This window comes from Dermacentor albipictus, chromosome 1 (genome assembly GCF_038994185.2).
Source record: "Dermacentor albipictus isolate Rhodes 1998 colony chromosome 1, USDA_Dalb.pri_finalv2, whole genome shotgun sequence".
NCBI classification, from domain to species: domain Eukaryota; kingdom Metazoa; phylum Arthropoda; class Arachnida; order Ixodida; family Ixodidae; genus Dermacentor; species Dermacentor albipictus.
The window spans coordinates 250863580-250886234 of NC_091821.1; the positions used below are offsets into that span (position 1 = coordinate 250863580).

Genomic DNA, 22655 nt, shown 5'->3' on the forward strand with positions numbered 1-22655 from the left:
GCCATCGAAAACAGAGGGCAAAGGGGTGGCGCTCTTCCGCTAACTGTTGGCACTGCCTGCACGGCCTGCGTTTGTCGAAAACGGCAGCTTAACGGCATTTCACTGGCTGCCGACAGCCGTTAAGACGGTTATGTGTCGCAGCGCCTTACAGTGAGGAATTTCTGTTCTTTCATGCTTTTCTAATTTTTTTTCGTGCAACTGTTCGACGGGACGTTTAGATCTTGACTCGTACCTTAGATCGATTCTTTTATATTATTCGACGCGACGAATTGCCAGTGGCATCTTGAACAGCGGTGCGGCGGCGTTCGAGCCAATGACGACGAAGGAATACAATAAAAATGAAAATGATGGCATAACTGTCGCTTGTGTGAATTAGTTTTTTCCATGCGTCAAACGCTAAGTCCGTTCAGAAGCACTTATATAGAACATTACAGTGAACAACGCACAAGAGTCAACTGTGATTCTGTAACATGACGATGTTTCGAGTGCCTCTTAAACAGCGTGAATATATCACAGAAATGTCTAAACGAGGTTATACGCAGCGCAATATTGCACTCGTGCCAAGCCGTCCATTAAAGACCGCCAGCTTGTCGCCGCACAGTCTATGCACCAACTTAGAATCAACTTCGAATGACCTTTGCGTTGTTGCTGCAGTGAATGAGAAGCCATTTCAAAGTGTAAAAGACGTGCGAAGTGCTCTCGGCCTGGACAGTGTGAGCAATAATGAGGTACGGCGAAGGCTCAGGGAAGCAGGATTGCGAAGGTCTGGTCGCCGTTCAGAAACCTCTTCTCACAGCAGTCAACAAAGCAGCTCCCCTGAGGTTTGCTATACTGAACACCGCAGCTGGAGCGAGGAGGAGTGGAAGTATGTGGTTTTCTCAGATGAGTCTACATTTTCGAGCCGCTGAGACCAACAAAAAGAGTGTGGCTGACAGAAATCAGACGCAATATCCAGGAGGTGGCCGCCAGTGGACGCACGTCTGTGAACGTGCGGGGGGCGATTTCACAAAACGGCCTCGTTCCACTAGTAAGAATTGATGGGAGGTTGACCTGTGCTGCCTATTGCACATTAGTCGAACAGCAGATGATCGCCCACGTGTTGAATGGACCGCATCCAGGTGGGTATTATTTTTTCCCACAGAACTTCTCTCTCGCTCACACTGCGAATAACTTGCGTGGCACGCCTTTTGGATGAGCGAGGAATAATGCAACTTCAATGGAACGACGACGACGACGACGACGATGATGATGATGATGATGATGATGATGATGAACGATGATGGAGCGCTGATGTGAACATTACAGAGCATGCTTGGGGCCGTTTGAAAGTGAACCTTTGAAAGCTGACCCTAACTTGGCGACCTCCGAAGAAACTGTGGCAAGCAATAGAAGAGCTGAAGCGCCTTCAGCGGCGAGACACCGGCTTCACCGAGGCTTATGCGGGTCTCAGCCTCAGAGACTAGAGCCCGTCATTCAAGCCGGCGGTTGCATGACGACTTACATAGCCACCAAATGGACAAACGAGAAAAACTAGCGCACGCTGGGGCTATGCTGCTGAGCTATTTTATGTGCTTATATATATATATACAGTGAAAGCTCGTTAATTCGAACTTCAATAATTCGAATTTATGGATAATTCGAACTGTACGATTTGGTCCGGCCAAGCTCCACAGAAGTGTATGTATAAAAAAGTCCGTTAATTCGAACGCGAGAAGGTTCCCTCACGGATAATTCGAGCCTGGCACACGGCCAGAGAAACGCGCCTACTGCCTACACACAAGGCTGTATTGCCTCCGAAACGGAGAGAACGGCGAGAGAAGGCAAAATCGGAAAAAAATTTAACCGACGCGGGGTCAGCCAGAAGGCAGCGGCGGCTGCCGCCTCTCCGTTCTACGTAACCTCCGAGACTTCATGCCCGTTGCGAATCTCGGAGGCTTTGCAAATCTTGTACAGCTGCTAATGTTGTGCGGAGATGGCACGGCAAGCGCCATCGTAACACAGCGAATCAAGTACGTCGCAGCTGCGCTTGCAATCAAGAACCAACGAATCAGGGCCTTCGCCACCTTCACATGTTCAGCGTCTTTGTCTCGGCAGTCTTCATCGGTTGTGCAAGTCTGTTTTCAGCTTAGGAGGTATCGGCCATCGCGATTCATTGTGATGGTGTTAAGCCTCGGCTAACGTTCGTTTCGGTGGACATCGGTAGTGTGGCACAGTCGGACCCAGAGCTTCGACATCAAGATGGCGTGTGCCCGCGGCACACGCCATCTTTTTCTGACACGCTAAATTTCTGACATGCCCTACTGCTTCCAAATCGCAGTGTACTGTTGCCCTCCTTCCCTTTCGTTAGTTCGAACTTGCGTTAATTCGAACTGAAGCGGCTTCCCCTTGCGGTACGAATTAACGAGCTTTTACTGTATATATATATATATATATATATATATATATATATATATATATATATATATATATAGCTCACTGGGTCAAGGATGACACGACGCAGTGCTGCAAGTATTGCAGCGACCTGTTGCAAGTACCTAATTTGTGAACCTAATCATTCGGAATCACTCTTATTGGACGAAAAAAAATGTAATCGTCATTATTCTGAATTAGGTTAAAGTATGATAATGTGCATTAATTTTCGTTACCCTTATTATTCTCGATTCGGCTTAAGTAAAGTAACAGGCTTAATATCTTAATTAGGCTTATGCCATCTTCCTTTTCTTTCCTTTTTTATGTTATTAGAATATTATAATTATTATATTAACCTTAATCAAATTAATGTTAATCAATCAAAATAGGCTCCATTATTTTAAGTGCAATAATAATCTTGACTAGGCTTAATTAATTTAACATTATTTGTTCTTGATTATGTTAATTAATTAATAGTTAACCTTCGTTAGGCTTCCTTACCCTTAATTAGTCTTCATCAGCATCATTATTAGTCTATTTCCACTGTAGGACGAAGGTCTCTCCCTGCGATCTCCACTTACCCCTGCCTCCGCTTAGGGGTGTGCGAATAGTTATTTTTGAGACCGAATCAAATAAGAATCGCATAGTGCCAGAAGCTAATCGAATCGAATATCGAATAGTTTACAAATAGTTAACAGCCGTTATCACAATTAATCTAGTACGATGTTGACAACCTAGTATTTTTAATGTCAGCTACATTCTGTCATTACATAGTACCTTACGAAGCGTTGGTTATGAAAAGCACAAATGAACCATTAGGCGCGAGCAAGTAGTTTCTTCGCAACCACGACTTTTCAAAGATTGCGAATGGTCACTATATCGCCTCTAATACATGGTTACTTAAGCGGCGTAGCCCGCTCCGCTACACACATTTCATTACGATAGCAATTATATGGACCCTCAAGGCGTATTTCTGCCATCACCGTCGGCGTCGCCGTGATGTTCTCTATGCAGTCCAAGGGCGACAACATCGTAGCTGCGCGCCGTATGCTGTGACGAGCCGACGATGCCGGCTCAATCTCGCGCACGCAAGGGAGGAAAGCGGGGAGGAAGCGCGCCGTCTTCCGTCGCGCGCGAGGCACCGCGGGTAACGGAGGGAGGGCAGGTCGGCGTTCTACTCAGGCGGCGGCTGCGTATGGCACGGCCGCGTGGGCCCTCTCTCGAAAGCCATCTGCGACGGGGACAGTGCGCCGAGTGCTGATAGCTTCGTGTGCGCTGTGTTCTCGCCGCTTCGTTCGCGTGGAAGCGAGAGGCAGCGCGAAGGTCAATTCGCTCGCTGCTGCTGCCGCGCTTTCTCACTCCAGCGTTTTGACAGCTAGTGTGCGCGTTCATCGAGTGAGATGTGTTCATGTTTTCTTGTGCGCGTGTCACACCTTGCTTGTTAATTTAGTTAGTAAGCGAATGCTTACAAGTTTATATGGCCGACAAATCTACTAACCTTACTTCGTATAGCTGTCTAGTAATTTGCGATCGCAATTGATGCTTCGCCTTTCGGGCAAAACTACGACTTTTTCTGATGTCTATACTAAGTCCGCGAGAGGGCAAATTTGCCGTACTTTTGTCCAATTCTGTTTAATTGGGCGCAGTCGACATCTTTAAATATTCGAAAAACATTCGCATTTATGAATAGCGACTATTGTTTTCGAAGACGGAATCGAATAGGACACTGTTCGATTCGTTGTTCGAAAGTTACGAATATTCGCACACCCCTATACTAACGCTAGCTGATTCCAACTTGCGCCTGCAATCTTCCTAATTTCATCAGCCCACCTAATTTTACACCCTCCTAGACTGCGCTTCTATTCCCTTCGCACATATTTTGTAACTCTAGTGGTCCACCGGTTATCTGTCCTACGCATAACATGCCCTGCCCAGCTCCATTTGTTTCTCTTAATGTCAACTAACATATCGGCTATCCCAGTTTTCTCTCTAATTGACACCGCTCTTTTCCTGTCGCTTAAGGTTACGCCTAACATTTTTCGGTCCATCGCTCTTTGCAGCGGTCCTTAACTTGTTCGTGTACACGTAACACGTAATGAGTAGTGAACACGTAATGCGTACACATAAACTAACCTGGAACCTTCACAGTGAGTACATAATAAGTTAAGTAAAGCTAATAGCATGCTTGATTACTTACGCCACAAGTTTGCCAAAACACCACCATCCTTAAAATTATTACTTTACCAGTCATTACTGCCTCCTAAATTAGGATACGCTGCAGCTGTGTGGGGCCCGTACCATGGAAACCTTATTTCCTCACTGGAGCTTGTCCAAAATAATTCATTTCGATTCATAATTTCAAATTATAACCGTACCGCTAGCATAACATCAATGAAGGACAATCTATCTCTTCCATCACTTGCATCCCGTAGAACAACAGCACGTTTGACACTGTTTCACAAATTTTATTACCATTCCTCCCTTCACAGCAGCTTCATTTCTCAACCTCATTACCTATCGAGCCGCATCGATCATCGTCATAAGGTCGGACTTCAAACAGGCAACACTAACACTTTCAGTCAATCTTTCTTTCCCAGATCATCACGGCAGTGGAACCACCTTCCCTGTGAAATTGTATCTATTGTCGACAACAAACTCTTTCGTAAGGCATTAGCTAACATTGTACAATTAGGAATTATTAACATGTTATTTCATTTACTTGCCGTACTACAAGCGACTAAGGACGACACTGGTTAACATTGTACTAACACGAATTATCAAGATGCTATTTTGTTTACATTGTCTGTCGTACTTACAAACATTAGGCAAGATATTACGTAGTACTGTATAATTAGGAATTACTAACATGCTACATTGTTTATTTTCCGTATTTTATTGCTATGCTTCCCGTTTTCCGACTCCCCTGTGTAATGCCTTCGGGCCTTGAGGGTACCATAAATAAATAAAAGAAATCAAATGGGGAGTTTTCGCGTTTTCGGAATAGAATTGAAATAGAATAAATTCACCTTAAAACTTATTGTGCGCAAACAAACAGGGACGAAGAATAGAAGAAACACAAGGACGAGCGCTTAAGCGCTCGTCCTTGTGTTTCTTCTATTCTTCGTCCCTGTTTGTTTGCGCACAATAAGTTTTAAGGTGAATTTATTCCAACTAGGCCGACTCGCAGTCTTGAAATAGAATAGACTTAGATTCGAATAGCTTTACGTTATGACGCCCAAGGCTCAGCACGTCAATTTTGGAACAGAAAAAAAACAACGCGCCTCTTACTGTCTCTGCTAAAAAAAAGTCGATTTTCAGCGCCTCCCGCACCGCTGCATCGCTCACTCGGCGCTGTCGCGCGGCACCGCGGGCCAGTTGCCTGCCAGTGCATCTTGCGGCTGCCTGCGCTGCACAAACGGCGAATGCGATCCTGGACCGCGTCGCTCCGCGTGGCACTTCCGAGAACCGCACCGTCTCACTGAGCCGGAAAAGAAGGATTAAACGAGCGGGCACGAGGGGGGCCTCGACGGTGGGCTTGTTTGCGGCTATCCAATTGTCGACCCTTGTGAAGAAGCGCACGGAGAAGCACGTCTTCCGGCCTGGGTGCGAGCCTCGCGGTCGATAAGGGAGGGTGGGGGTGGCATTCGATTCGCGCCAGGCAGTGGCGGGAACGTCGAGGCCGCGCTCGGGCGCACACGGTGCAGCCGCCGAGGGCCCCGCGATCGGTTCTTCCGCACGACATCGTCCCTGCCGCCAGCCAGTGGCTCGCCTCAGACACCGGCGGCTGACGACGCCGGCGAGGCTGAAAAATGTGAGCACGCGGGGTTAGTGCCGAGGGTGGCGCGACTGCTGTGCACCTGGGCGTGGAGAGCCGTGGTTCTCCGTTCTCCTTTCATGCCGAGGAGTACCTTTTACGCCGCGATTCTTCTTAAAAGGATCGCTCGCTCCGACAAAAAAAAAAAAAAGCGGAAATCGTGCGACAGCGCTGAGGGTTCCGGGGGAACCGAAAGAGAGCCGAAGGATACCGGTCCGAGCGCTCTAATGATGACGCGTACGACTTGGCTGCGCTTGCTCGCCAGGTTGTGCGACGGATGTGGTGGGTCAGTGTACGGAGCCGAATCAAAATATAGTTCGACATTTGTAACGTCGCTCGACGGTTGGCGCTCTTTTGTCCCGCTTCCATATTGTTTTGTGTATTTATTTATTTCTTCATGCTGTCAACACTTTCGCAGGATTATTATGGGAGTGAGGTTTTGAAGACAGAATACAGATAAACAACAATAATTGACACGACCAAGAATACATTCGGTTAAAGCGCAAACAAAAAAGAAGGAAAAGAAGGCATGCACAATGCGTAATGCTAGTGTAGATATAGCAGTTCGCACAATACAGACATAGGCAGCTTTGTAAGTTAGAAATGAGTACAACAGTGACAACAAATACAATAATGAGAAGCGCGCCATTAAGGCAAAAAGGAAAGTTACAAGGATAAAGTATACGTGAAAAATATACGCTTACTAACTCATCAGTACGTATAAACTAAACTGTTATTTGTGATAATCGTAGAAAGTGATCTACTGTATGCTGTTGTACTATAAGCCGGTCTAGACCATTCCATTCTCGTGCGGAACTAGCGGGAGAAACATGCGTTGTTGTTGCACGAATATTCTTGAAGTGAGAAGTCACGCCTGCGTCGTGTTTGTCTTGTTTCCGTAGCTTCAACGTATCCTGTATGATATATAAATAATTTAAGCAAGGCGTGTAGCAATATATATATATATATATATATATATATATATATATATATATATATATATATATATATATATATATATATATATATATATATATATATATATATATATATGTAAGACAATTAAGTTTAACTCGAGTTTGGAGTGTAGGTAATCCTGCACCAAATAACAATTCATTCGGGGAATCCTGGCGTCGATAGCAGTTTAAGGTTCGTTAACGTATTCAGGTGCATCTGATCGCATTTTACGCATTTGTGGTCGCATAAATTCGTGTTCTAGCTCTGCACCTTCCAGACGGTAGCCGGCATCGCCCCGTGGATGTGGCAATATTCCGAACTGAACAGATATTCAACCGTTCTGATTTCGCATGGAATTGCCTTTCTCGCTCATTCAAAGAAAAGACCGCATAAGCATCAACCTTCGCCGTCAAAGCGTGGGCACATCAGTTTAGCCGTCTGTTATTTCGCTCAGGCTTTCACAAGATTCGCCGCAAGAGACATTTTGCATCAAATGTGCCTGAGATATGCTACGCCTTCGCATGAAAAGTTTCTCTAGTGAGCAGGAAACTGCGATAATGAGTTCATCGCCGGTTAAAAGGTGCTCGTTAGAGTTATCATTAAAGTCTGAAAAATTGACGAAATGACCCATATTGAAGTCACAAAAGATTAAATGGCGACTTTGGACGGAGGACCGACTGAACGGAATAAGATATATGGCAAAGAAACCACCATTTTTGCTGCCAAGAAACGTAAACGAAGCAACGAAAGAAAACGGCGGAAGCTCTCTACTTCTATGACGGTCGCATGTGCACTGAAACTACACGTCATGGTACCACTGCTGCATTATTACTTAGTTACTTTCATGTATCTACAATAAGCTGCATCTAACATTGGTTGACGAAGAGGGTCAACAGAATACCGTCGGGCGAACTCCTCCTTCTCGTCACACTTAATTAATCTCTGGAAAGCCATTTTTTTTCTTGTTATTGAACGAACAGAATGAACACGCCGGGCGCGGGCGGGGCATGCGGATTAGAAAGAGACAGCAGAAGAAAGGGAGTCTAATCAGAGAGTCCAGCACGAGTGGTTGGTGCGTTCGAGTTTAACGAAGCACGTTTTCCACAGTTTGTTCGGTGTGCCTGTGCCACAGCGAGATGGCCACACAGGGTCGCGAAACACTCAAATGCGCTGCGCCGTTGACAGTCGCACAAAAAACAGCCGGACCGGCTGCAGCATTTCATTTATGCCCACAGCACGTGACCGCGAGGCTTTCATACCGCGGCCGATGATGAGGCACCGTCCTTGAAGCGGCTTTGAGCGCGCACGAGCCAGCGATACTTTTGTAGGCTTTGGCCGGGCCGCTTTGTTTTCACGAAGAAGAGAACCTCACCGCGTTCCCGAGGTAAGCTTCTTGCTTCGTTCAAATTCACTGACGGATCGTATTTTACGGTGTGCTGCACAGCGTACCTGGGCTTAGAGGTGCGCGCTCTCGGACCAAGGACACGGGTGAGCTGAAAGTCTTAGGTGCTTAAATAGCGCTTGGGTCCCAAAAGAAGGGCCTGATATATGGATCTCGCATACACACAGCTGCATTGCGATGAGCATTTTATGCCATGATTATTTTGTCTTCTTTATTCTCTTCAAAGAGGCGTTAGCTTGGCTCTCATACTCGTTGTTAATTAGCTGCCGTTTCTTAAAATCCGCTTGTAAAAGCAGCTTTCAACTTTTCAATAAACCCCTCGAATAAATGCAGGCTAAAGAGCATCGCAGAGTGCTTCTTTCACGCTCCGTATTTATGCCAGTGCTTTCCTCGCAATTTTTTTGCTAGTTTCTTTTAGCTTCTGACTAAAGGCTAAGCCGGATCAGTTTGATTTTCATTCGCCACACTCTGCCGACATGAATACTTGCTCTTGCCTCGAAACATGCTCAGCGGCAGATTCCTGGGTCACGATAGCTCTGCATGCTTTTCCTGCCGTTGCTATGCTTTGTCTTTGCGGTCTTGATGAGCATTAGTAGAGCTGTCAGTATGCATCGTGTGTTTTGGCGGAAAGCCTAGGTGTACTTACGTGCCCATCACACACGTACACACGCACAAAAGGAGAACAGAGAACAGAAGCAGGTGGAAGGAAAACTATAGGATCTGGTGACGTGATGGAATAACGAAACATTTCTCGAAAATTTGAAGGTAAATGAAGCTCACGTGGCTGGCTGCGAGCGTTAATTAGTTCGCCGAATTAGATACACGTGGGAAACTGGATTCTTGACGAACGTGGAAGGTCAGGGTCATCTGCGTCGCTCTTTTTTGCGAGCTCTAGAAATCATGTTATTGTTATGCTGTTGCGTTAGTTAAAAGATACCGGACTTTGTGACAAATTGTGACTGTACACTGTGTGACGTAGAATGGGATGGTGACGCTGTGTAACACTAGGGACGCCTTCACAGACAGCGTGAAACAGTTTTGTAGTGTGTGTGTGTGCGTGTGCCTGTGTGTGTGTGCGTGCGTGTGTGTGTGTGTGTGTGTGTGTGTGTTTGTGTGTGTGTGTGTGTGTGTGCGTGCGTGCGTGTGTGTGTGTGTGTGTGTGTGTGTGTGTGTGTGTGTGTGTGTGTGTGTGTGTGTGTGTGTGTGTGCGTGTGCGTGTGTGTGCGCGTGTGCGTGTGTGTCGCCAACAGGGTATGTTTTATGGGAAAAACTTTCACTGCTGTCGTCGGCGCGTTGGTAGCTAAAATAACTTGACTGACATTAACAATCCCTGCACGTTTCTTGGTACGGCTGGAAGATTGTCCGCCCTCCATTCAGACGGTGCTTCGAGACCGACCACACTGCTCGTCGGTTCACGAAGCGATGAAGGTATCTGCGTTTATTAAGTAGGTCTTGCGATCGCCTTTGACGGAGTGGCATGGTCTGCACCTGTGTACGCTTTCATCGCGCTTCTACGTTCGCACTTATCTCGTTTGTCTGTTTTAACGCGATAGTTTTAAGGTCCCCATGTCGTGTCCGGCGTCGGACTTCGTTTCGACGAAAAGAATTTCGAACCACGCATGCCCGGGCTCTTTATGCGGCGCAAGGGAGTTACTGAACTAATTGAATTTCTCAAGGTAAAATACATAGAAAAAGGGTAAAGTACGATTTACACACAACCTACAGATAGGCCAACGTAGAATTGCAATTTGAATATACGAGAAAACATGATTCTGTTACGCAAAAACTAAAAACAAAACACAAATCCTTTTTCCAGTGTTTCTGCAATTCATAGCGCGGCCATCGTCTCCCATATTTGCGCGCCCAAATATCAAAGGCCATAAAGCAGTGAGCCCGGTTCCTTGCAACAACTCCAGATGGGCTCGCCTCCGCCAAAATTGATTATGAAGAACGACTGAGGAATATGGAAGAAAGTAAATGGGCTGGGAGAGTGTTGAGGTATCTGTACAGGAAAAACATTGATTCACAGTGGAGGAAAAGAACTAGGAAGCTTACCAGCAAGTATGCGGCCTGTAGGGTGGGTAACACAGCAACAAAGAACGTCAAGCGGAAACTCAGAGAGGCGGAAATAATCTTATGGGTAGCAGCAATTGATGGAAAGGAAACCTGCCATAAGTAACTACTTAGGAGGAAAAAAACAAATCAGGAAAAAACAATTTATGATAACTCAAAGGGAAGCTCATTACTTTTTGAAGCGAGATCGGGACGCCTTAGAACACGCACCTAAAAAGCGAGATATAAGAAGGAAGAAGAAGCATGTGCTTGCTTCGGTAAAGCTAGGGAAATGATGGAGCATGTTTTATTAGAATGTGAAGGCGCCTGCCCAGTGGTCGATTTAGGTACCACTGGACTCCTTGAAGGCCTTGGGTTCAGCCAGAGCTGGGATAAAGTAAACATGTCCGCAATAGAGATTATTAAGAGGCGATTGGAAGATTGGTGGAAGAAAAGTAGGGAAACGACAAACAACGGAGACATACAAAAGCAAAGATCGCTATAGGGGATCAGAATATTTGGTTAAGGGAGATCATAGGTTTTTTTTCATTTTTCTTTTTTAACCTAGGTAGGACACTAGGCAGTACAATAGCAAGAGCTTGGTGGCGGAACCCACCACGCCATTCCAAAGGGGACGCTCATAACATCCATCCATCCGTCGCGGCCCACGCAAGAGGCCGCGTTTCTACCGGAAGGCATAGCGTTCGCCGCCAGCACTTCCCGGTAAACATTACGGTTACATAAGTTGCAGTTGTCGGGAAGCGTGAGAAGCAGTCAGGGATGTTTTAATGCTTTCGCGTTCCATACTTAAAGGCGAACCTTAACCGTCCTCCAAACTTTTGCTATTCCAATTCAAACGTTTGGGATAACCAAGACTGTGACCGGGCTAGTTGTTACGTATCCATGGCTAAAGACAATGCAAGACAGACATGAAGAGAAGGCACCAATGGCGCGAGATCAAAGTTAGAGTTCGTGTCGTTTGTACATTGATTTCCGGTCTGCATTGCGCTATACCGTCAGGAAAATGGTAGTCAATAGAAATTCTAGGTCTGCCTCAACATCTGCAAGAATCATGCTCGCCCAAGAGCTCACATTCCCGAAGTGCATCGCTGTTGATTGTCGAAGAGCGCAAATTCATCAACTTTCCCGCATCCTCGATCACCAGCTGGTCTTTTTGGCCCTCACAAAGAGCTCTAGCCACATTTTCGGAAGTTAGGTTCACCCACAAAAGCCGTCTTCCAATAGGAAGACGGCCTTTCATCTGCAGTAAGACATTTATCCCTCTCGTTTGTCGTGCCTGCAACAGTGTTAGGAGCGCCGTAAATGTTGCGGAGAGAAAGACAGAGAGTGAGAAACTTATTATCAGAGAAAAGCTGAGAGGTTGGCCTGAACTACTATGTTCTAGCCTGCTACTCAGCATTGGGGCAAGGAGAACAGTAGTAGAGGGAGAAAGTGAAGATGATGATAATATGAAGATAAAAGGTATTTATAAAAAAATTTAAGAAACACCTTAAACCCTTTCCGAGATTACCAAGTCTAATCACCCTAGAATTTCTCTGAAGCAAAAGAGGCTGCCATTATTTAATAAGACGAATATGGACCGAATACGCGTCTATGCTGATCACTCATTTTCATCATCCAACTTCATAGGTGTTGCTGTCATTCTGGCTAACCTAATCTTAATCCAGTATAAGTAGTCCCATATGACAGTATGAAGTGGGACAGAGCTTCCCGCCCTGCGTGCTGCGGTAAAGTAGGTCTTGCCAGAGCGACCTCGCAAAAGTTTCATATATTTGTTATTTTAAGGCATCCCTTCTGAATTTCCAGTTTGCCCTAAATCATAAGATTCATCAGCGTTTCGTACATGAGACAAGAGAGGATCACTGTCAAGGTCTTCGGGTGTTTCACCGAACACTTTCAAATATTTTTAAAGGTTGCCTGTTCCTGAGTAGACCAGTTCATGAGCTGGTCTACTTGAACAGGCGGACATTGCTTGCGCAAAACTTGAAATGCATAATCAACTAATTAAAAAAAAATTTACAAATTAAGTTTTTAACTAATTACCGTATGGCCCATATTGCAATTTATAAATTCTAGGCGCGGAGTTCGCAAGTCGGATCTACTTGGAACGAATTCTCGGGATGACACCAGTTTCGAGATATTAGTTCCCAAACTTTGCGGGGAAATGCACTGATATTGCAGTTACTTTCGTGCTTGAATCCATAAACGACGTTTTGTTAAGAAAGTAACTGGAACGCCAATGCATTTCTCCACAAAGTTCGGGAATCAATATCTCGAAACTGCTGTCATCCTGAGAATTCGTTCCAAGTGGATCCGCCTTGCGAACTCCACGGCTAGAATTTGTAAATTGTAATATAGGCCGTAAGGTAATTAGTTAGAACTTAATTAGCGATTTTTTGCAAATTAGTCGATTATGCATTTCAATTTCTTTCAGCAAGCAGTGTCCACCGCTTCGAGTAGACCACCTCATAAACCAGAATTGTGCTATCTGCCACACGCAACCTTTATGCGTTTTCGAAGTGTTCGCTGAAACACCCTGTATATTTCAGTGGCTGGTGGCAATGACTCAGTCAACGAGGCCTGCCTGGTTCGCCCATAAATAAACTAAACCCGAAAATATTCGAATTCCCCTATTCATAACTGACGCTGCAAGGGAACTTTATTTCCCGGCTACAGCCATGACAGGTACTCACTGGTCTTCTAATCTTTTGTAGTACCATCTGTGCTCACTAAGACCCTTCCTTAAAGCTGTAACTGTCATCCCAAATGTTCAGCGCTGATGCGGTGTTCCTCTGCAGTCTATCACTCGGGGTGGCATTTACGAAGGCTTATGCGTTCCTTATTGGAATGAGTGGCACGGCTATGTGCAACTGCTGCTGGAGAGAAGAGACCGTTGAACACCTCTCACGCCATTGTTCCCGTTTCGACGTCCAGCACCGCCCTCCACACAGTTGATTTAGACCGCCTTCAGAGGCGGAGATCCTTGGACTATAGCTGCGTGCGTCGCTGGCGCAGAATGAAATGAGGCCGTTGTTATAAAGGCTCAAGTCGACAGCTCCCTGCGATTGTTATAGACCTGGTGTCTTCCTTCACGTGTACGCACAGCTAGTGCTCTCTATCTCACCGCGTTCTCTCTTTCCGTCTGGATTGCAGTGCAATGAAGCTTTAGTTAAAGTGCAGGCTTTAGCTCTCTCCGTTCTTGCTCTCTCTATTTGTTTTCCTTTCGTGACAATAAAACCATAAATATTAGAGGATTAGATCAAATTTAGAAGCGTCACCGGACGCATTTGTTTCACCTACCACCGAAGGGCGAAGAACTGGGTGCCTGACTTTGCACCAACTGACGTACACCACGCTAGAAATACGGCCAGATGTACAATCGTCAACTTCCTGCCGCTATTGTTTCTCTGATTTTTTACTTCAAATAACTGTACTGCTAAGGTACGCTGGGCAAATTCACAAAGTTCAATTTTCGGCCGCTTCTTTGTATGCGTTCGGAGGACAAGGTCTTAAATATAACGAATAAAGACGCTACCAAAGCGCAGATGTTCAGTGCTGGTGGCTTCAGTTGGAACCACTTGTGTTATCTTCATCCAAACACTCCAGTCCTCCGCATAGGACAAGCAAGATTCGGAATCGCTCTCTGTCTATGCCAGACACATAGATCTAGCGCCCAAGCCGAACGCTCGTCGGGTTTTTAGAGCAGCGGGCGCGCCAGAAACAGACAGTGATGAATAACTTCTCCAGTAGCTTTGACCCGACGCCACCGCAAAACACATACTCGAATGGTAGAAAGGGGTTGGTGTTGCGGCGCCACAACCGAGTCAGAGATCAGAGCCGCTGTGGCAAAAAATTCGGGGCTTCCCAGAGAGGAGCCGATCACTGTATGAGAATTAGGCGAGTGCTTTTTGAGCGTCCTATGTTAACCAGCCCAACATGAAGTCACATATCAGAGCGCTCCACAGCGTTTGAAAACGACTAACCAGAGATAGCTTTGCACTGTACTTGTTGCTGCTGACGGAAAGAATGTCTGATACTACTTAACGTACAGCAAGAAGACCATGCATGTGCGCCTATATATATCGCTGCAGTTGCGCAAGAAATACAAATAAAACAAAATAAAATAAAACAAACAGAAATATGAAAGAAAAGCTGGGAAATAGACGCGTGAGGAAGAAGGGCGCAGTGCCTGAAGTGGGCTCCCCACAGAAGTGCTCGAAATTAGCACGCCCTTCTCGGATACTTGCTTTATCTGTGCTTTTCAGGCTCGTGTATTTGCACGCGTGGAGATTACCTTGTATTTGTGGCGTCAACGACTCATTCCAATGTCATCATGCTAAGACATTCGAATACGAACAATACGTTAAACTTGTGGGGTCTTCCGGTCCCGACCATCGCGGGTATACCGACCACCGTCAGCCTCTAGCGCCGCTGCGCGCGAGCTCAGGCCGCATGGGGACACCGAGCGAGCACGCAAGAACACAGCATTTCCCTGAGTTAACGGAAACCGCTTACTGTATCCGGCGACACCCGACACTGCACAAACGCCCGATCCGGCGGCGGCGGGGAACCAAAGGGGTCCCGCACCAAGGGCGCAAAATACAGTCGGGAGCGCCTATAGCACGTCGCTGGAAGAGCACGGACTCAAGCTAGCACACGCCGCTAGGAAAAGTCCCGGCGACTATGCTACTTCCTCTCGCTATAACCAATGGGCCAACTCGCGAGATTTCGGTCAATCTCCTTCGGCTTGGGCCTCCGATAAGTGCGGCTCAGCGTGGTACGACCTCGCGCGAGCACCAGGCACCCAGTCTTCGGCTTAGCGTCGGGACAGGATCAACACGAGGTACGCGCTCCCCGCACGGGCAAAGGCACCGTGCGTGAGCTCAGTCATATAGTCCCAAAGGTGTCGACGGATGAGAGGAATCATGCACGTACCCGGCACAGTCCCAAGGGAGAAGAGGCACGCTACCGTCACGACAGTAGCCACCAGGGGCGGCTTCATGACGTCGTAGCTCCGCCCTCACCGCGAACCATCGCGAGTGGAGCGCCACCGCTGACAACCTGTACGGAGCGAGGAGGCAGTGAGGCGTAGGGATTGCAGAAACAGGTGAAATGCGCCCGCGCAATGGCGCCGTCGAATTCCCTAAATCCCTACAAACTCGAAAAGCAGCAGCTTGAGATCGGTTATAACTCGAGCCCTCTGCGGGGCCCACAGGATAGGTGTTGAGCTGATGAGCACGAAATCATGGTTATGATTCCGATGTTTTTAGAATTTGCAAAAAGCATCCATGTGTTCAGTTTACCACTACGCGGTGTTAGGCTTGCTAGTGATTTTAAAACTGAACATGGTTAGCTCTAAGAGGACGACACAAAGAAAAGCAGGCATGACATTAGGCTTATTGGTGAGCATCACAGAACATGTTTCTCGCATATGTCTTCGTGGCGTGTTGTCAGCACTAACCATTGTCGGTCATGAATGTCGCGAACTAGCCCAAAGCGTGATATTGTTCTGGCCTTCCTTCATCTTGTACTGTAAGCTCTCACGTTCTACATGCTTATACGGTAAATCATTGGAGCACTTTAATGGATTCGAAGGAATATCATTTCAAGCGTAGTCACACGTAGACCTGGCGTATCGTGGGCACGCGACTATCAATCCAAACATCCGGTAGAAGAGAGCGAGACAATACGGCCGCCCCTTACGAGAGGTACATACTGATCATTTTACTCAAATAGGCGCGCTCGTTAAAATACGCTGAATTTAATGACACACATTTCCTTCTATCTTGACGTTGTTTTCCTCACGTTCTCCTCAAAATAGTAGCACGGTTGGTACCTTTGCGATATGCAGCAGACTATTGTGCCGATGCTCGGTCATTCCTTCTATTTTTTTTATGCGAACGCATCGAATGATCCATTGAGCGAAAAAGCCGGCGACTTCTGTAGCAGCGAAACGGCACCTAAATTCCCATTGTTTGTGACGCACGTCACGAGCGCGCCTCGACGGAGCAAAGCGGGCGAAAGGGAACACGTGCCGCGCCGGCAGGGCACCAGGTTTTGTGTGAGGGGAGAGGGCATCGCCGAGACATAAAACCCCTTAAACTTGGTAAAGTAGCGACACCCTCCCCCTCCGCCTTCACTCCTCCTCGTTTCTCTCGACCGTGGCGCCGCCTACACTGCTCGAGCGTAGCAGCGGCGCCAAGATGCGCTCCTCGCCACTCCGTAGACGCTTCTCGAGCAAAAATGGCGCGGATGCACGGCGCGAGGGCCCACGCGATGCTATTAGGCCAACAGCGACGCGGCGTCGGCCTCGGCCAGAGTGCGCGAGGAGGAGGCGGCATTCTTCGAAGCGTGGCACTACTTTACGAAGGTTAAGGGGTTTTACCGAGACGCCCTCACCCTCTCTTTCGTTCTCAGAAGCCGGCGCGCGGCCCGCATCTCTCTCTCTCTCTCTTACCGACACTAGGCTCATCTGCTGAGCGCGCTTGCTGGTCTTGGTGGCCGCTGCTGCTTCCTCGGTCTCTCGTCGCGCACGTCGTCGGTGGCATGTGGCGTTAGCACCACAGGTTGCTGCTTCTTGCTGGCTCGGCCAGCACGTACCGCTATGGTACATTACTCGGAGAGCGAAACTCGAAAGACCGCTCAACGGCGTTCAATTAGACATTAATGCTTTCGCATTCACAACGCATAAGAAGTGCTTAGGTGTCCTCAGATTTTTTATTTCAGTCGCGAATCAATGAAGCATAGCTGGTGATGTTGTCGACCGCGAATAAACGTCACCCCAACTGAATCAGGACACATCGACTGTCTCTCAGTGTAACGCGCGTAGCATGTTCCAGGCAGAAAATTATACATTTGAGAAAAATCAAAGCTGAGTTGACTCGTTGCCTCATGTGCATATTTGATCGTTCCTCGAGAAATGCGGAATCACTGTAGCGCCCGATGTGCCACGTCGCATATTCTTTCGGTTATATGACCGTTTCGATAAATCTCTTCTAATTACCTTCATCTTAGTTAAATTCAACAAAATGCACCGTCAATTTACTCTTTATGACATGAAAATTACAAGAAAGGTGCTGCAACCAGTTTTGCACAGCTCACTTGACATGTAAGCTAATACGTTCCGCTAAGTTTTACTGGTATCATTCACGTCAGGAATAGGGTAGTGTTCCCTCCGCAGAAATTTTACAGAATCAGCGCGGCAGCAGTAACTAGCCCAATGAGTAAAACGAAAGCACAGGAAACACTTCGGCCATCCAAAGACTGCTTATTTTAATTCGGAAAGGGAGTCGCATCTCTCTTCATTCTCCTTGGATCACAATCCCTCCCCCTCCCCCACGCACTTCTGTCTACAGGGAGGTCACGTTTACTCCTACGGACAACTATATCAGCATCTTATCAACGGGAAGCCACGGAATACCGTTATAATTAAATATACTGTGAGTGGTGTATCGTAATTTCTAGCGTGTGATGGTATGGCGTGTCTAGCACTGAACTGTCGCGTGACTGTGCCGTACAGATCCGCAGTCGGGCAGGCCCCGTTTCTTCAGAAGCTGTTCATTTTCTCACCGTAAGGAAGATGAACGAGGTTCTCGAAACTACATTGGGCCGCGGCTCGCAAAAGGGATCATTCGCGTCAGAATTTCAGATTAAAATACGCTGATGCGCACGTTTAATCCGTCATAAGGAACGTGGAGGTTCTTTTTTGTTTTTATTCTTCGTGGATGGCTACACTTTCGCGCCGATTAACGGTAAATAAAGAGACATTCGTTGTCCTTTTGTCTCAGGACAACTAGAGCAGAAGGAAGTGAAAAATATAACAAGACGAGGGACGAGGAGATTTTGTTTGATCCGTTATGTTCCCGCCTTGATTGTTTGTCTCGGCTTCGTTGCTAGAACGAAGGGGAATGAGGAACATCGATAAATATTTTACGGCTGCGAAGAGAAGGCGAGTTGGGTGAGAAGCCATGCAGTGTGGCAGGTAGACTAGACGCCAGACGGTGGGCCGAAAAAATGAACGCCACGCACGTGGGACAGGTCCTAAAGTCTCAATTCATTTTTCAGCGCGGAGAGAAAGTAAATAGAGAGAAGGCGTGAGATTTAGAAAGCGCTGGCTTTACTACGGCTTCCCACGCCCCGAGCCAGCTTTTCTGAAAAGATAAAGGTTAAAGGCGGAAGGACCGATAGAGCTGCGGAGTATCCAGCCGCCGGGCAGCAAGCAGTCTCGGAAGCTTTTCCGGCGGCCGAGTACGTAACTCTCGATCGTTGGTCATTCGGGCACTGCTGTTGCCGAAGGACGAGTTGGCCAGACCCAGCGCAGACTGGTTCTTTCGGGTTTTTCTTCTCTTGCGAGCTTGGAGGGAACGCTGGGATGGAAGCGAAAGAGAAGGTTAGTGGAAGACCCGCAGCGCATACCTTCTTAGGCGGCGCGGCTCTCTGTCAGTGATCCTGTTTCTCAGCGCTTGTGTCTTTGCTTGTTGCCTCGCGGGCGCGGGCTAGCAGCTGCGCGAACCACAAGCACCAGCCGGAAGAGAGCGCGAGGCATCGAGCGGGCGTGCTTGGGTTCCCTTGTTGCTGGCTTCTTCCTCGTCCAAGCGATGCTGCGCACCCGACGGCGCTGGAAACGAGTATCGACAGGAGCCGGTCTCGCGCGGCGTTGGTGTGGCCTGCACGGCCGGGTTACTCGGAAGCAGAGCTCCTTTTCTTCCAGAGAGATGAGAGCATGCAGTGCGCTATGCGCACTGTGCAAGGATTCAGTCATTAGCGGAAAGCGGGTGTGACAAATGGCTTTGCTTGTGCGTATCGACCTATAATCAGAGCTCTGTTTGATACGCTTAGCGATTGTTCACCTCCCGTATGCAGCTTAGTCTACACCTTTTGGTGTCGCTGCAGCAGTAATTCGATTTCGGTACACGAGGCCTTGTGGCTTTCCTCTTTCGTCGTGTTAGAACTTGTCTCGCTACCCACCGTACTGACTCTGTTTACTTCTATTCCCATCAATTGGTCGTGCACAGCAGCATGTCGCGCTAAAAATAGAATCAGGGCGATATGAAGGAAGGCGTTGGATGATCACTACCATGACGTCAGCGACCAGTCCTATCGTTTGCCAATCGGTCCTTAGTTTAGGCACGTATAGCAACATTTTGAACACCACTCGCACTTGTACCCTTATGATCTCGTTTTGAGGCAACGGATCATTTTTGTGCGTTAACGGGAAACTGCGCTGAGCGAAAACCTTTCTGGTGATATATGAACAGCCTGAAGGGCAATCTCTCCCTTGAGTGTACACAATTCATCCCAACTAAATATGCCAGTCATTTAAAAATGACGGAAGGCACTAGCGGAGAGCAAAGCAGTTTATCTTGTCAGTCACTGTCTATCCTTGTATGTGTTAACAAAACTAAATGATACCTTAACCTAATTGACAAAACTTACTGATAGTAGTTTAAAGATCTAGCTAGATGTCAGATTTCAAAAACCTCTCAATCAGCAGTTGGTACCCACCAGACAAGCTTTGTGTGCTTTTTGTTTCTCTTTAGCAAACGAAAATAATCCCAACAGCCTAAGAAAAGAATTACCAGCAGCTAATAACGTGTCGTTACGCCACGCACGGCTTTCTCACGCTGAACCACGCATAAGTTTGCTTGTCGGAAAGAGCTCATTTACATATCCTGAATGTTCCTTCCAAGGTTCTAATTAACGCGGTTGTCGTTAAGTAGATGGTTAAATTGCCAAATTATTACTGAGAAGGTAATCATGCAAATTTGGAAATGCTAACGACTCGGCTGCACAAATGAAAACCGCAGTCAGCGCTGACACCGCGTCTCTCTAAATTTTCTCCCCCTTCATTGTACTAAAAATACAAAGCATAATAACTCTACTAAAAAACCAGTTGCCATCCGTAGTAAAACGTTCCTTCCACTCACCTTCCCCTATTATCAGGGTCTCCCAAAAAGCTACACCTTGCAACCTTCCGTCGTTCAACCTCTGAGGAAGGCGCCACCTAAGGGGTTAAGATACCACATTTTAGGTGGATATCTTATTTTCTTTGCATTTTCTGTCATTTGTCTTTACTGTGCGCACATTTATGTACGAGAATCACAATTGGCTAGGTCCTGTTGGGAAACGCTCCAGCGTACGAAGTGCGCTGTCAGTTACGGACGTATCAGCGTGGCTGTCCGAAAAAATTCCGCACATTTGGCTTATTTTTGTACAACTTAACCATGGCTGCGTGGACTGAGTTTTACAGCTCATTCCATTTAGTTCTGGCTCATTGGTGGGTTATGTCCAGCTCGTCTTTCGATACTATCGCGCACGCGCACATTCGTGCAAACCTTACGCTGATCTGAAACCCGCGATCTGCAGCCTCGGTTATCCACGGATGTCGAGCGAGACCTCTGCTTATCAGCTGCGATTCTTTCGGTTCGTAATTTTGTAACATTCCCATTTTGTATAAACATGCGCAATATTGGCGCTGTGTCGGAACGCGCGTCTGGCGGGGCTTCCGGCATCCGCATCACAACGGCGCATCCGGTGGCCCGGTTTGCGTGATGGAGCTGCCGCATAATATGACGGAGGTTATGTAAGCGCCGTTTCTGCGCATTGTTGGCTGCCCGTTACTCTTGCGCACAGTGGCAGGCCGTCGCATGAGCGACATTTTGACAGCATTGTTTGCAGGAACGGCGCTGCAGGTCCTCAGAAGGGGAGCAAGAAAGGGAACAAGTTGCTGCCTGCCTTAGAGGGGCCACGTGAAGATGTTCGTGTGCACAAAGGCACGCAGAGCGTAACATGCGTTGTTTGGAGCGAGAGCTGGTGGCTGTTCATCCAGTGGTCCGTTGCAACATCACGTCTGGGCGCGCATCCGAGACCCCCCCCCCCCCCCCCCCCCCCCGACGCGCGGCGGCTGCCCAGGCGCTGATTGATCACCGGATCGCCGCGCTGCCCCCAGCGCGCGCACAGGCTGGCGCCGCGATAGTGGAGCAAAACCCTTCGGTGCGTGCTGCCGCCAAGTGACGGCCGGCTTGCTTCGCCGCTGCCGCCTTGATCACATATCCGAACGACGTTGCTGATCTTTCTTTCTGGACGTTTTTTTTTTTTCCACTGCCGCTTCTTTCGCTTCTCTTTTCCAGTGCTCGGACTGCTGGGTGATCCTCGTTTTTAAGTAACCCTTCGTCTTCGTCAGAATTCTCGTCTCCCTGCCGTTTTGGTGTTCGTGAACTCGTGTCAACGTTATTCGAGGTTGAACTGTTCACGTTTTGCGATGAGCCGGAATAGCACATTCTTCAGCCTCAGCCGAGCTACCACGCAACATCACTTGCGCAAACCTGTCATGGTTTAATTATGCGCAGAAAGCGTTCGCATTCTTCTCTTAGAAACGCCGGTTATATACAGTCAACCACAAAAGTTTGCGGACCACGGTATCTCGGAAAATGTTCAATTTTCGAGCCGCCTGTAACAGCCTGTCAGTCAGTAAGCGCGAGCATCACAATGTCGTTCGCATATATTGGTAGAGGATATATAAATGCGAATACTAGGCTGCGTTGTGAGGCGGCGCAGCTATACAGCTTTTCCTCGAATTTCGTGTTCCGCAAAATTTGGGGTTCACTGTACCAACAAAACTCAATAACATCGGGTGTTTGGCATCTCTAGCATTGTGAACGCTAGGCGCATGCGCGGCGGCCAGATCTCGCAACCCAATCACAGTCAAGTGGCAACCTTGCCGATAACGCAGACTGTGGCCAATTAAAAATGTCTAAAATCGATACCTGATCATCAATTAAAATAAGTGCTAGCGATCACTGGTTGTGCGTCGAAGGCCTGGCTTATAGCAGCCGTTGCTTAGCCGCGACCATGTCGCACGGGCTGCAAGTGGCGGCAGAAAGCCACACGAGCAGACAGATTGCTCATTAGTCTGCACGCAAGCGTGACATGGCTCAACTGAAACGTATGGTTCCGCTAGCAGATATCGTCTTCGTCACCCTTCTGTGCGGAGAGATCTGG

General features: G+C 47.6%; 1 protein-coding gene across 1 annotated transcript in view; it reads left to right on the plus strand.

Moving 5' to 3' along the window:
• The window catches only part of LOC135900843 (uncharacterized), a 715897-nt gene that overhangs the window by 430825 nt on the left and 262417 nt on the right, over positions 1–22655 (plus strand). The gene's annotated exons all lie outside the window — the stretch shown is intronic.